At 41.0% G+C, this 12764-nt stretch overlaps 1 pseudogene; it reads left to right on the top strand.

Annotated features, from left to right (window-relative positions):
* The first annotated feature begins 11108 nt into the window (after window positions 1-11108).
* Window positions 11109-12465, top strand: LOC114502109 (annotated as a pseudogene).
* The last annotated feature ends 299 nt before the right edge of the window (window positions 12466-12764 follow it).

Below are 12764 nucleotides of genomic sequence, written 5' to 3'. Positions count from 1 at the left end.
ATTTAGAAAAGCAGCAGTGGCAGCAACAAAGATTTGTCTATCACAGGTTTACAAAAGGACCTGCATCTCTACTCAAGAAAGACTACTTCCCAAGCAATTAAAATAAGTCCTCCATCTGCCTAACACCACTTATGTAAAGCAACTCCTTCTCCCCCACCTTCACAAGTTCTTCATCTGTGGGCCAGGTCAGGCTTGTGGACAGCATTCACCAGGCTGAGGATTAATGTGTACATAGCCACGTATAGCCCTGCACCCCAGACTGCCCATAGCAGGAGACCTGTGATCGGAGGCCACGTGAGAAGCCACCAGGTATGTGGGGGAGATTGTGAGAGCTAATTGCTATGGAGAGTATGGAGAGAAGCCCCTTAGCAAATAGCTTGCTCTGAACATACATAGCACCATCCTTATGTGGGGAGCATGCTTTCTCATGACCATTAGCATATAGTTCCATCTGCACACCTGCTGTGAGCAGTTTGGAAGTAGTTGAAGTCTGAAAATATTATATGTGTATGTCTGCATACACTCTCATCCAGATCATGTCCCTGAGTAGAATGGATGAGAGGTGGCTTTCCTGGAAAGGGCTCAGATCTTCCCTCTCTCTACCTACATATATGTTCATTTCTCCCTTTTTAAAGATGACAGTGTTGAGATAGACTTGGAAGATGGACTTGCGGACTCCAGAATAACACTGGTTGCCTGTTTGCTGCCTCCATCTGAGAGGTTCAGGAAGTGGCCACACAAACCAGATGGCAGGGGTAATGGGTACAAGTGTCTCAGAAGCAGCAGAGCTCTCCCCAACTTCTCCTGATGTCCACCTTCTAGGTGGATCTCAGGCTCCCACTGTCCTGCTCCTCCATGCTCCTGTCTGTGAGAAGGGCATGAGTGAGAAGGTGAGTTACCAACAGCCTTGGCTTGGATATCACACAGAACTCAGTTTGGGCTCTGTATTTACTAGCTATGTGAATAGCTCACTTAACCTCTGTAGACCTCATTTTCCTCATCTGTACAATAGGGACAACAATGCCTGCCTACCAGGTTTTTTGTGAAGACTGAATGATATAATGCTTCAAAAATCTTCATCCACTGGGTAAACACACTCCACCAATGGTAGCTCTCACAGCATTTGGTATGCTTGGTTATCTTACCTGCTTATTTACCACTTACTAGATTGTCAGTCCTTTCAAGACAGGGTTAATTGTTTATTAACTGCTATATTCCAATAAATAAACATAGCTCCAGGCACACAGTAAACATTAAATACTCATTGAATTTATTAAATTCATAATTAATTATAGACCCACATCACTAGTACCTGATATGATGATTAATTTTATCTGTCAACTTGACTGGGTCATGGTGCCTAGATATTTGATCAAACATCATTCACAATGTTTCTTTGAGGGTATTTTTGGATGAGATTAACATTTAAATCAGTAGACTCTGAGTAAAGCAGATTGCCTCCATAATATGGGTGGGACTCACCCAATCAGTTGAAGGCTTTAACAGAACTAAGACTCCCCTGAGCAAGATGGATTTCTGCCAACTGACTGCCTTTGGACTTGAACTGCAACTGCTTCCTGAGTCTCCAGCCTGCCAGTCTCCCCATCAGATTTTGGTCTCACCAAGCCTCCAAAACCAAGTGAGCCAATTCTCTAAAAATAAATTTCTCTGTACAGATACAGATATAGACATACATCCTGTTAGCTCTATTTCTCTGGAGAACTCTAATATAGTACCTAAAGTGTTAATGGGGAAACTAGCCACAAGAACATGTATTCACCCTCCTTAGCCTAGAAAAATGGTTAATATCAGTTTCATAGAAATTTTGTAAGCTTAAATAACCATGAATTACACTGATTCAACCCAGCTTTCTCATTTGATCTTCACACAAGATTGATGGCTAGGGATCCGGAGCTCTATTTCAAAAGAAAGGGAAAGTTGAACTCAGAGAGGTCAGTTAACTTTCCCAAGGTTACACAGTGTAGTAGATTATAAAAATGACCCCAATTCTTCACCTCTTCTTGTTTCCAAGCCCTTTGTCATGTAAATCTGTAGTGTCCATCTACTCCAACTCTGGGTTCAACCATGTGATTTGCTTTGGCCAATGAGATATGAGCAAACGTGATGCAATTTCAAAGGCTTAAAAAGTACTTGTGTGAGTGGGCCTATTCTCACTCTTGGTCAGCCATGGCCAAAAGAGCATGCCCAGGCTAGCCTGCTGGAGGGTGGAAGATATGTGGCACAGAGTACATGAGCCTGGGCCATCCTAGGTCAGCTAATATTAAATAAGCTTGTTTAAGATCAACTGAGCTGCTCAGCTAGCCACCCCTGAAGCATGAGCTATAAATGTTTTGTACGCCATGGGGGTTTTGGCGGGTTTTGTCCCATGGCATTACCTTCACAATCCATAACTGATATGCAGAGCTAATGGGTCACCTAACTAAGGATGTCTAACTTTACAGTCTGTGCTCTCCCCCAGGCCCTAGACAGTGTTGGATGTCACCTGAAAGTAGGTCTTGCAAGTGAGACAAAACTTTTGAAAAGATGAAAATAGGTTCCTTTGCAATTTAGCCATGAGAAAACAGCATGCCTACCAGGCATTGCGCTGCTCAATAGGCAGGCTGAGCACAGGTGCCAGGCACAGCCTAGAAAAGCAGGGGCAACAGCACAAAAATAAGAAAAAATTTTTTAAAGAACTTGATATTTCAAAAAATAGGCACTGAAGTAATCATCATAACTTTTTCCGAATTCCTTATGTTATTTTACGGTTTAGGTTTTTTTCATGAGAATTCTATCTTGGGAGGTGAGTGTGTCCCCAGAATCTGTTGCAGGTTTAGTCTCTAAATGGTCAGTGTGCCTCCTGCTCCATAAAGGTGGGGGGGGGCAAGGACTGCACTTAGCCTGAGTAGCACCACAGGGCATGCAGGAAGTAGCATATGAAGCAGCTTGGGGGCGGAGAGTGGGGGACACCCAAGTAAAGGAGCTGGGCTTCTGCAATCTGTTTCCAACTGCTTGTGCCTATGAATCATCTACATCCACACTCCCTCACAACCCGCATGTTACATAAATAATGTAACAAAATGAGCAAAATTGAGCCACCACCACAAATGAGCTTGACCTTGGACTGTCATGGAGGAGCCAGGAGAAAAAGAAATGTTAGAGAGTGGTGGGCTCTCTCCAGAAAGGTGAGTTTTGCTTAGCTTCTTTAAGTCACTAATAGATTTTTAACAGTCAGTCACCTTCAAGGCCCAAGCCCACAGGAAACTGTCTTCAATGTTAATTTCTCACCCAGTAAACTCTCTGAAAAGGAAAATAAAAGTAGGCTTGCATTCCAAGGAGCACAGAGCAATCCCAGAGGACTTAGAATGTTGGTGAAATCTAACTTGGGGACATGGGGGTGTAGAAAAGGAATGGCCACTAATTAAATGAGCAAAATCTAAGTGCCAGATTCTTTTGTAAAATCTAGTGATAAAAAATTTTTTTGTGTTTCCTCTTTGATTATCCAAAGGTTACCCAAAAATGTTTTTCTCAAGTAGGGTTGAACAGTGACCTCCAGAAAGTTTCTCCAGACTCTAACTTACTTCTGGGGAAGATCAACTGAGGAAGTGAGCAAAAGAAATCTCCTATGCCCAGGTCAGTTAGCAGGGAGGAAAAGAGGAGACAGAAGAGGACAGGGAGGGAGAAGGAGGGGGGAGAAATTTTTATTGAGCATTTACTCTGTACCAAGCATTATCTCATTCAATCTTCCCAATAACCCTATGAAGTCATTATTATTATTCCCATTATACAGATAATAAAATTCAGAGAGTTTAGGTAATTTAGGCAAGACCACTAAACCTGTACATGTCAGAACTGTGTTTAGAACCCAGGCTCTCTGACTTAAATCCCATGGGCTAAATGATGGGCCTACACTGACTGCTAACAAACAGCTCAATTACCTTGACACATACTTAAATGTTTCCCATTTGGAGAAATGCATCTAGAGCTGCAAAGTACTTTATTCTATATCAACATGGAAAGTGGTTTATTCTCAAAACACATTTATTTTTTAAGTAAACTTTGTTTAACAGAGTCTTCCTTAGTATAACTTAAATAAATATCACACAAACTTACTTGGTAGAGAGATCTCCTTCTCCATCTGAAAATGCTGTTGTGTGGTCCTTCATTCATTCACTATTCATTCATTCACTCAAGAAATATTTACTGGATAATTGGGTACCTAACAAGTACTATGTACCTTGAAGATTCCTAGGACTTAGATATGGTTCTGGTCCTGAATGCGTTAACAGTCTGTATCTGTGTTTGTTCCAGATGAGACATCCAGAACTGACAGTTTGTTAGTGAGATGTTAGGTATCAAAAACAGATTCACAGCACAAGAAGAGATTCTGGATCTTAATAACTCAATGTATCTGCCACTAAATGACCAAAAGATTATTAGACTCCTGACCAAGTCATCTATATTCAAAAAAAAATAAAACAAAAAACCAGCATTGTGCTCACAACTCACTGTTTCCTCATTTGATTCTGCCAGTATACTAGCACACTCTTAAAATAAAACAAAAAGATTCAAATGTTTAAGCTTTCAAAAACTGGACTAAAGCCAGTACACTGGGCTTCTGCTATAGAATAACCAAGACCCTTTCTGTAAACCTATAAATAAATTTCAGCAGATTGCTTGGGCTCAAAGAATCCAAGTGGAAAACCAACCCACTGGTCCTCAGAATCATGCACACTGCCTCCTTTTCTGACCTTTCAGCTAGCTTTAGAAAGTTGTGCTTTGGAAAGCTATTAGTGCAGAAAACAGTATTTCCAAAATGATGGGTTACCCCAGAAAACCCTACAAAAATAGGTAGCCCCATCAAGAAGTGAGTGAGCTCAGATCCTAGAGGTTTCTTCTACCCTGAGATTCCCAGGGAAGATAGGAGAGCCACTACACAGGACTCTTTCAAGAAACTATGATGAGCTCCCTGCTGAGCTATTCCATCTATCATTGACCACTCAGAATGTCAAATCACAAACTCAAGACTAGAATGTGCATCAGTTTCCAGCTCAGGTTTTGCAGCATCATATCTAAATGGTGGCATGTAATTTTTTAATTAACTTTAATTCATTTAATTTGAAAAAGACAAGGAGCCAGAAACCCTTTTGGGAGGAGCAGGAACACAAAGGGAACTGATGAGAGTAGTAAACAACAATAAATAATTAGAGTAAACTAGAACATGTTTCTTTTTTAATATATTTTATTGATTATGCTATTACAGTTATCCCATTTCCCCCTCTTTATTCCCCTCCACTCGGTACCCACCCTCCCACCAGCATTCCCCTCCCCTCAGCAGTTCCTGTCCATGGGTCATACTTAAAAGTTCTTTGGCTTCTCCATTTCCCATACTATTCTTAACCTCCCCCTGTCTATTTTGTACCTACCATTCATGCTACTTATTCCCTGTGCCTTTTTCCCCATTCTTCTCCTCCCCCTCCCCACTGATAACCCTCTATGTGATCTCCATTTCTATGATTCTGTTCCTGTTCTAGTTGTTTGCTTAGTTTGTTTTGTTTTTTAGGCTCAGTTGTTGATAGTCATGAGTTTGTTGTCATTTTACTATTCATAGCTTTTGATCTTCTTTTTCTCCAATAAGTCCCTTTAACATTTCATATAAGGGCTTGGTGGTGATGAACTCCTTTAACTTTATCTTATCTGGGAAACACTTTATCTGCCCATCCATTCTGTGATAATTTTGCTGGATAGGGTAATTTTGGAGGTAGGTCCTTGCCTTCCGTGACTTGGAATACTTCTTTCCAGCCCCTTCTTGCCTGCAAGGTTTCTTTTGAGAAATCAGCTGATAGTTTATGGGCACCCCTTTGTAGATACTGTCTCCTTTTCTCCTTTTCTCTCCTGTTTTTAAGATTCTCTCTTACCTTTAATCTTGAGTAATGTAATTATGATGTGCTTTGGAGTGTGGTTCCTTGGGTCCAACTTCTTTGGGATTTTCTAAGCTTCCTCAATTTCCTGGAAGTCTATTTTCTTTGCCAGATTGGGAAAATTGTCCTTCATTTATTTTCAAATAACTTTTCAATTTGTTGCTCTTCCTCTTCTGGCACCACTATGATTTGGATGGTAGAATGTTTAAAGTTGTCCCAGACGTTCCTAAGCCTCCCCTCATTTTCTTGAATTCTTGTTTCTTCATTATGTTCTGGCTGAATGCTTATTTCTTCCTTCTGGTCCAAACTGTTGATCTGAGTCCCAGTTCCCTTCATGTCACTGTTGGTTCCCTGTATGTTTTTCTTCATTTCACTTTGCATAGCCTTCACTTTTCCCTCTATTTTGTGACCATACTCAACCACTTCTGTGAGCATCCTGATTACCAGTGTTTTGAACTCTGGATCTGATAGGATGCCTATCTCTTCATTGCTTAGTTGTATTTTTTCTGGAGCTTTGATCTGTTCTTTCATTTGGGACTTTTTTTTATCTTGGTGCACCTATTATATAGTAAGGGATAGAGCCTTAGGTATTTGCCAGGGCAGGGCAACCCACTTCACTGCATTGTAGTGCTGTATGTGGTAGAGGGGTCAAAGAGGGAACAATGCTGCTTGCTCAGCTCTGGACTGGCTTTCAGTCACTTTCCCGGCTACTCACAATCAAATTGGCCCTTCTGGTGCTGATTCCCCAGTGGATGGGTTTGTGTATGTTCTAAAACCCTGTGGGTCCCTCCAGTGAACTCTCTTGTGAGGCTGGGAGTTTCTCCTGCCACCACAGTCCCCACAGATTTTTTTCAGTCAGAGGTTTTGAGGCTTTAGTTCCCAGCACTGGAACCCTGGGTTGCATGGCCTATGTCACTCCCTAGTTGTTTCTCCCAGTTCATCCACATGCAAATGTGGGACTGCCCAGTTCCTCCAGCCACCACATTGTCATGAGTCCTCTCTGCCCCAAGGTGCCCATCTCCACCCCTCCTACTGGTCTGGATGAATGTTTCTTCTTTACTCCTTGGTTGTTGGACTTCCATACACTTCATATTTCTGGAGGTTCTGGTTGTTTTTGTTTTTAAATTTGTTATTGTCCTTCTTTTGGTTGTACGAGAAAGCTATAGTGTATCTACCTATGCCTCCATCTTGGCCCAAAGTCTAGAACATAAGTTTCTGAAGAGCAGAAACTTTTTCCCATCTTGTTCCCTGCTGAATCTGTAGTGCTGAACATTCAAGAGCTTAAAACCTGTCCATGGAATTAATGGATGATACTAATAAAGATTGTTTACAATGTCCCAGATTCTGTGCTAAATACTTCATCTTCATTACCTCCTTTAAACCTCTTGACCTAGTAACCAGTAACCTGTACAATCCCTAGTCTGTTATGAGGAAATAGATATTCAGGACATGCACATCATTTCTTCATGGTCATCTAGCTGTGGGACAGATTCAGATTTTGTGGAACTTGAAATTTATACAATTTGAGAATGCCAGCTTTAAGGAAAAGAATACAAAACTCTGAATAAAAATTTAGGCATGTAAAGAAATATTTAGTTACAACAGCTTTCAACTTTCATCTCATGGCACACATAAACTACTAAAATTCTGCAACATGCCAAAAAATATATTTTTTGCCAATATGACAAAAACAGGTATAATTTTGAGTGATTTACCAAAAATAGTAATTACCTACCCTTTTTGCTCCTAAATGACTTTTTAAAAAATCAGATGCCTGTGCTTGTACATAAGGATTTCTGGTACCAAGAATTAACCAATCAGATGTAAGCTTATTATGCGACAAGACCAATAAGATGAAATTCTGTTATATGACCTATATATTCATGGTTCAAGACAGCGTACTCATACATGATGGCTATTGTTGTGTTGGCTGCTGATATTTTTTGATTTGACAATCTAAGAGAAAAGTCATCAGTGCCCTTGACTAAATAGTGAGGTATTGCATGTTTTAAAAATTCTTGCACCACAACAATTGAAAATTGCTGACTTAGAATGAGGAAAGAAACTGTAATGACTTACAAATGGAAAAGTATTATAAATATCATAAAACCTGGGAAAATAACAAGAATTTTTGTCATCTGCCTGACATACTTCTACTATATTTTTTCTTAATTTTCTTGGCTACATATTTTTATATAAAGAGAACAGAAAGATAATTTATCTTTCCTGTATTGTCATTGATCAAAATTTTCTTTTATTATTGATAGTTGGGGGAATATTTTTCAGCTTCGCAACTCATGGTAGATGATGCTACCAGGTAAGTCCTTAGGATTGTCAAATTCAGGTAAAAAAAGCTCTATCGAGTTTCTTTTATATCTGAGCCATAAGATTTCAGGGCATTTCAAGTTTCTTGTCAATGACCAATCTTAAGTCAACACCACTGAGTTGGCAACACTCATGAACCTGTTTGCCTCACTATACTGATTTATACACTTAATGTTATCTTTGTTCTATGTCAAATCAGCAAGTAATTTAAATCTTTTCCCAATATGTTCATATTCACTCCTCTTCGTTAATTGTATTATCAAAACTCCAAGAGCTGTTCATTATTTCTAGTCAATACTTCTTTCTTGCTAAATGAATGAATAAAATTACTCTTTCTGTTAATGAGTGAGTTTTCAATTATCTGGAATTTGTGTTATAATTTGCTTCTCACTGTCTAAAGATTGATTGTTCATCTTTGTTACTTCTGTTTCACATTTCTATTTTTCTATGAATTTTCTTTCAGTTTAAAGATGACCATACAAAAAAGTACAATTCACCTACATTCAAATCAGAAAACTGTAATTTCTCACTTGTTTTATGACACATTCCAAAATGACTCTTCAAATTGTAGTTGAAGTGGCATATTCTTTACTGAATTTGCCCTTAGCCAGATCCCGAAAATACCCTTGGCCTTTCCAGTGCCATCTACACAAGATAAAGGAAGACCAAAAGGAAGTCAAAGTGGAAAGAGATAGTAGTCTTCACTGATAAACTATGAGCTAGGACCCCTCTGGAAAGGAAGGAACCCTAGAATTGAATTTTTACCAGCTTCATGGTAAGTTGGCCTCTGCATAGCAAATATATGGTAGAGCCCTAATCCAAAGTTGATCTGGCTCCAGGCTCTGAGCACCTGACCTCTGCTTTATACTGCCTATCTAAGAAATTAACAAAAAGAGTGTATAACTTCAATTAAATTAGGAATTCCTCCCCTAGCAATGGCCTTCCATGAAGTGCCAAAGAAATAGCCATGGTTCTTTCTGTGAGTTCACATTCACAACAAAATTTCCAAAGAATCCTTGAGTTCAAAAGAGCTAAGCTAAAAACCAGGTAAAGAGTTCTCAGACAGATTCAAATTTATTAAACACCAAAAAATAAATAGATAAAAAAATAGAACCATCTCCACATTCTCTTGTTCCCTTGTTTCTACAAGCACAGCTGTGAGGGCATGCTGGTCAACCAGGACCACAGTCAGACTGCCCTTCTCCTAGGTGGTTCCTGCCTCTAACCACCAACAGGCCTCTATCACCAAATTCATCTTTTGAGACTTGTGAACCCAGCCCTCTAGGACCAGCAAACCTTCTTTCTATTCAATGCTGGAATTGGGAACATATCTATTTCCCTCCACCAGGTAACAGTGGGGTCCCCACTCCTTTCAAGAGTGTGTTTGTGTGTCTAAATTTAATATATTCCCTAAGAAACATAAACAAAAATAAGTAAATTAAAAAACCTGGTTTACAGCAGAAACATCCATATTTTCTCCTACAAATTATTAAAGATATAAATGGACTATGTATTCTCTGTCTCAGAGTCACCAAAACATGCATTCTATGTGAAAAATTCTCATTATATAATTATTTTATAACTCATTTTTAAAAACCATATTCTTAAAATAAGATTTCCACCTACTCATGCCACTAGGGAATTCACTGTTGATAAAGCATATACATGTATCTACTCTCAATAAATCCACAATCTAGCAAGGGAGTGAAGACATGAACACAACAAATACCTATAACATCATGTAGAAAGTGAGAAATGACCAAAGAGTGGACCTGACACAGAGCTATGAGAGCTCAGAAGAAATACATTTCCATAGAGGGAATACCAGAGCATGTAAAGCAATATCCATCACCTCGATCATAATCATATTCTTTAAAAATCTAATACAGTTCAGAGAACTTGAAAATATCTTGAAAAATACAAGTGGGAAAGGAAAGATGACAAACGACCCTCCTTTCTTTCCCCTTCTGTGGGTGATTTTTACACAAAATCAATATTGTATTTATTCCATGTAATTGTGCTTCACTAATCAGAGATCTTGTTCTATCATCCTCTTGATTATCTTGTTTTCCTGCCTCATTTGCTTTCTGCTTCTAAACCCTGGCAATATCATCCTACAACATCATTGCAAAGTAAATTTTAACTGAATTCGCAATTTGAAATCATTGATTTTCTAAGTTTAAACAAACAGAAGCAGTTGCTTCTGTTTCATAAGGAAAACCTTAAAGAGTATTAGATTGTTTCACGGAATTCTAGTCTGGAAGAAGAAATGCTAAAGGGTTAGGAATATAAAAAAATTTTTTTAAATAATTGTTCTATTTGTTGATTTTTAAAAGACTTTATTTATTTATTTTTAGAGAGAGAAGAGAGGGAGAGAGAGAGAGAGAAACATCAATGTGCGGTTGCTGGGGGTCATGGCCTGCAACCCAGGCATGTACCCTGACTGGGAATCGAACCTGCGACACTTTGGTTCGCAGCCCGTGCTCCATCCACTGAGCTATGCCAGTGAGGGCCAAAATTTTTTAATGAATGTAAATTGGGGCTATAAGCAGAGGGGTATGGAGTAGAGAATTCTCCAATAACAGAGGAATTTGAGATGACCATCTTTGACTATAAGTGGTCAAAAAAACGTTTTCATGAGACACTTTACAAAATTGTTCACACATCCTACTACCATACTTGGCAGTAGTTGGTTCTTAAGCTCATTGAACGAAGGGGCTCTAAGAAGATTAGAGAGCAAAAGATACCATTTTGAGTAGCCTAATATTAGTTTAACTCTGATAGAGAGAGGGATCCTACCTTGGCAGGGATGGGTTTGGCATCAAGAACCACAATGGTGGAAAGGCCAGGACACCAAGCATCCTGGAATCTGGCTTTAACATGTTTCCATTCCTGGGGCATGACCATGCAGCTAGGGCTGGCCCTTGTGTGCTAGGGGTGGCCCTGTGCCTGTGATGTAGCCAGCTCTTGCTGCAGGTCCCTGAATGCCCCATCTCCGTGCCGTGGAACATAACCTCAGCTATAGGGCCCACTTTGGTGTGCACCTGGGCATCACAGCCAATGCTGGCCAGTGTTTCCACAGCCAGAACATCACAATCTTCTACAAGAACCAACTCAGCCTCTATTCTTACCTTGGATCCAGGGGCACAGTCACAATGGGGGTATCCCTCAGGCTATGCTTTTTGACCACCACCTGGCACAGGCTGCCTACCAGATCCACTGCAAGCCTGAGACGTGGTTTTGCTGGCCTGGCAGTGCTAGACTGGAAAGAGTGATGTTCACTGTGGGCTGGGAACTGGGGCTGCTACTAAGCTTATTAGGCAGCCTCCTTGGCTTGAGCACACCAGGTACTCTCCCACTATATCCCCAGAAGCAGCTCCACGGGTCCTTACTGGCTTAGAACAGACAGACCATGCACTGATGGAGGACACTGTGGCTGGGCCAGGAACTGCAGCCACATGAACTTTGGGGCTTCTGTTGCTTCCCAGCCTGTAGCAATAACTGACATTGTATGGCTTTCATTACATGGGCCACTACCACACAGCCACCTTTGCCCACAATACCCAACTTCTTTGGCTCTGGGCCACCTCCAGAGCCCTCTTCCCCAGCATTTACCTCCCACCAAGGCAGCCACCTGCTTACCACCAGGTATTTGTCTGATACCACCTAAAAGAGACCTGTGTGGTCCTCAGTGAGCACCCACATCTTCTGCTTGTCCTGGCCTATGCCCCCCTTACATACCAGAGCTCTGAAAGATTCCTGTCCCAGGAAAAGTGCTGGCATCTTCATGACTACCTGGTGGATACCCTGGGTTCCCATGTCATCAATGTGATCAGGGCAGCCATAGCCAGCACTCAGCAGGGTACCATGGCTATGGGCACTTTCCCTGGTGAGACACAGGACAGCTGCAAGCCTTTCTGCACCTGCAGCCAGATGGAAGCCCAGAAGCTAGGGAGTCCTTCAGCTGCCACTGTTACTGGAGCTGGGTTGGCCCTACCTGCCAGGATCCCAGGACTGAGGCTGGGCCAGAAGAAACAGCATAAAGCCAGGAATCACCTGCCCCAACCCTCTTGCCCCCACTGCCATTTCTCAGTGCTGAAGAATTCTGTCCCACTTTTGTTTTATTTAGCTTAGCCAGTCCTCCCATATACACACCTTACTTCCCATGGGATCCCTGGGGAGTGGAAGGGACTAGAAAAAAACATTTATAGCATTTTAAAACCAGAGGCCCTCTGAGATCATCTGATCATTCCTAACAAGGAGGCAGCCCTAGGGAAAGACAGGGTTTCAGATGGTTAGGGTTGCAAGTCCAGGGCTCTGTTCCTACACGTCACTGGGTCCATGGAGAGGTTGTAGGAGACCTGTCCAAGGGTAGGTGGACCCCTAGATCTTGAGTAAGGTCTGTATGTATTAAGCTGTTGTCTGTACTTTGATTTCATCATAAAGTGACTTTTTCTTTCACACACACACACACACACACACACACACATACACACACACACACACACGCATGATCCA

The sequence above is a fragment of the Phyllostomus discolor genome, chromosome 7, assembly GCF_004126475.2.
Source record: "Phyllostomus discolor isolate MPI-MPIP mPhyDis1 chromosome 7, mPhyDis1.pri.v3, whole genome shotgun sequence".
NCBI lineage: Eukaryota > Metazoa > Chordata > Mammalia > Chiroptera > Phyllostomidae > Phyllostomus > Phyllostomus discolor.
The sequence above is the reverse complement of the archived record's forward strand: the minus strand, read 5'-3'. Positions and strand labels throughout refer to the sequence as shown.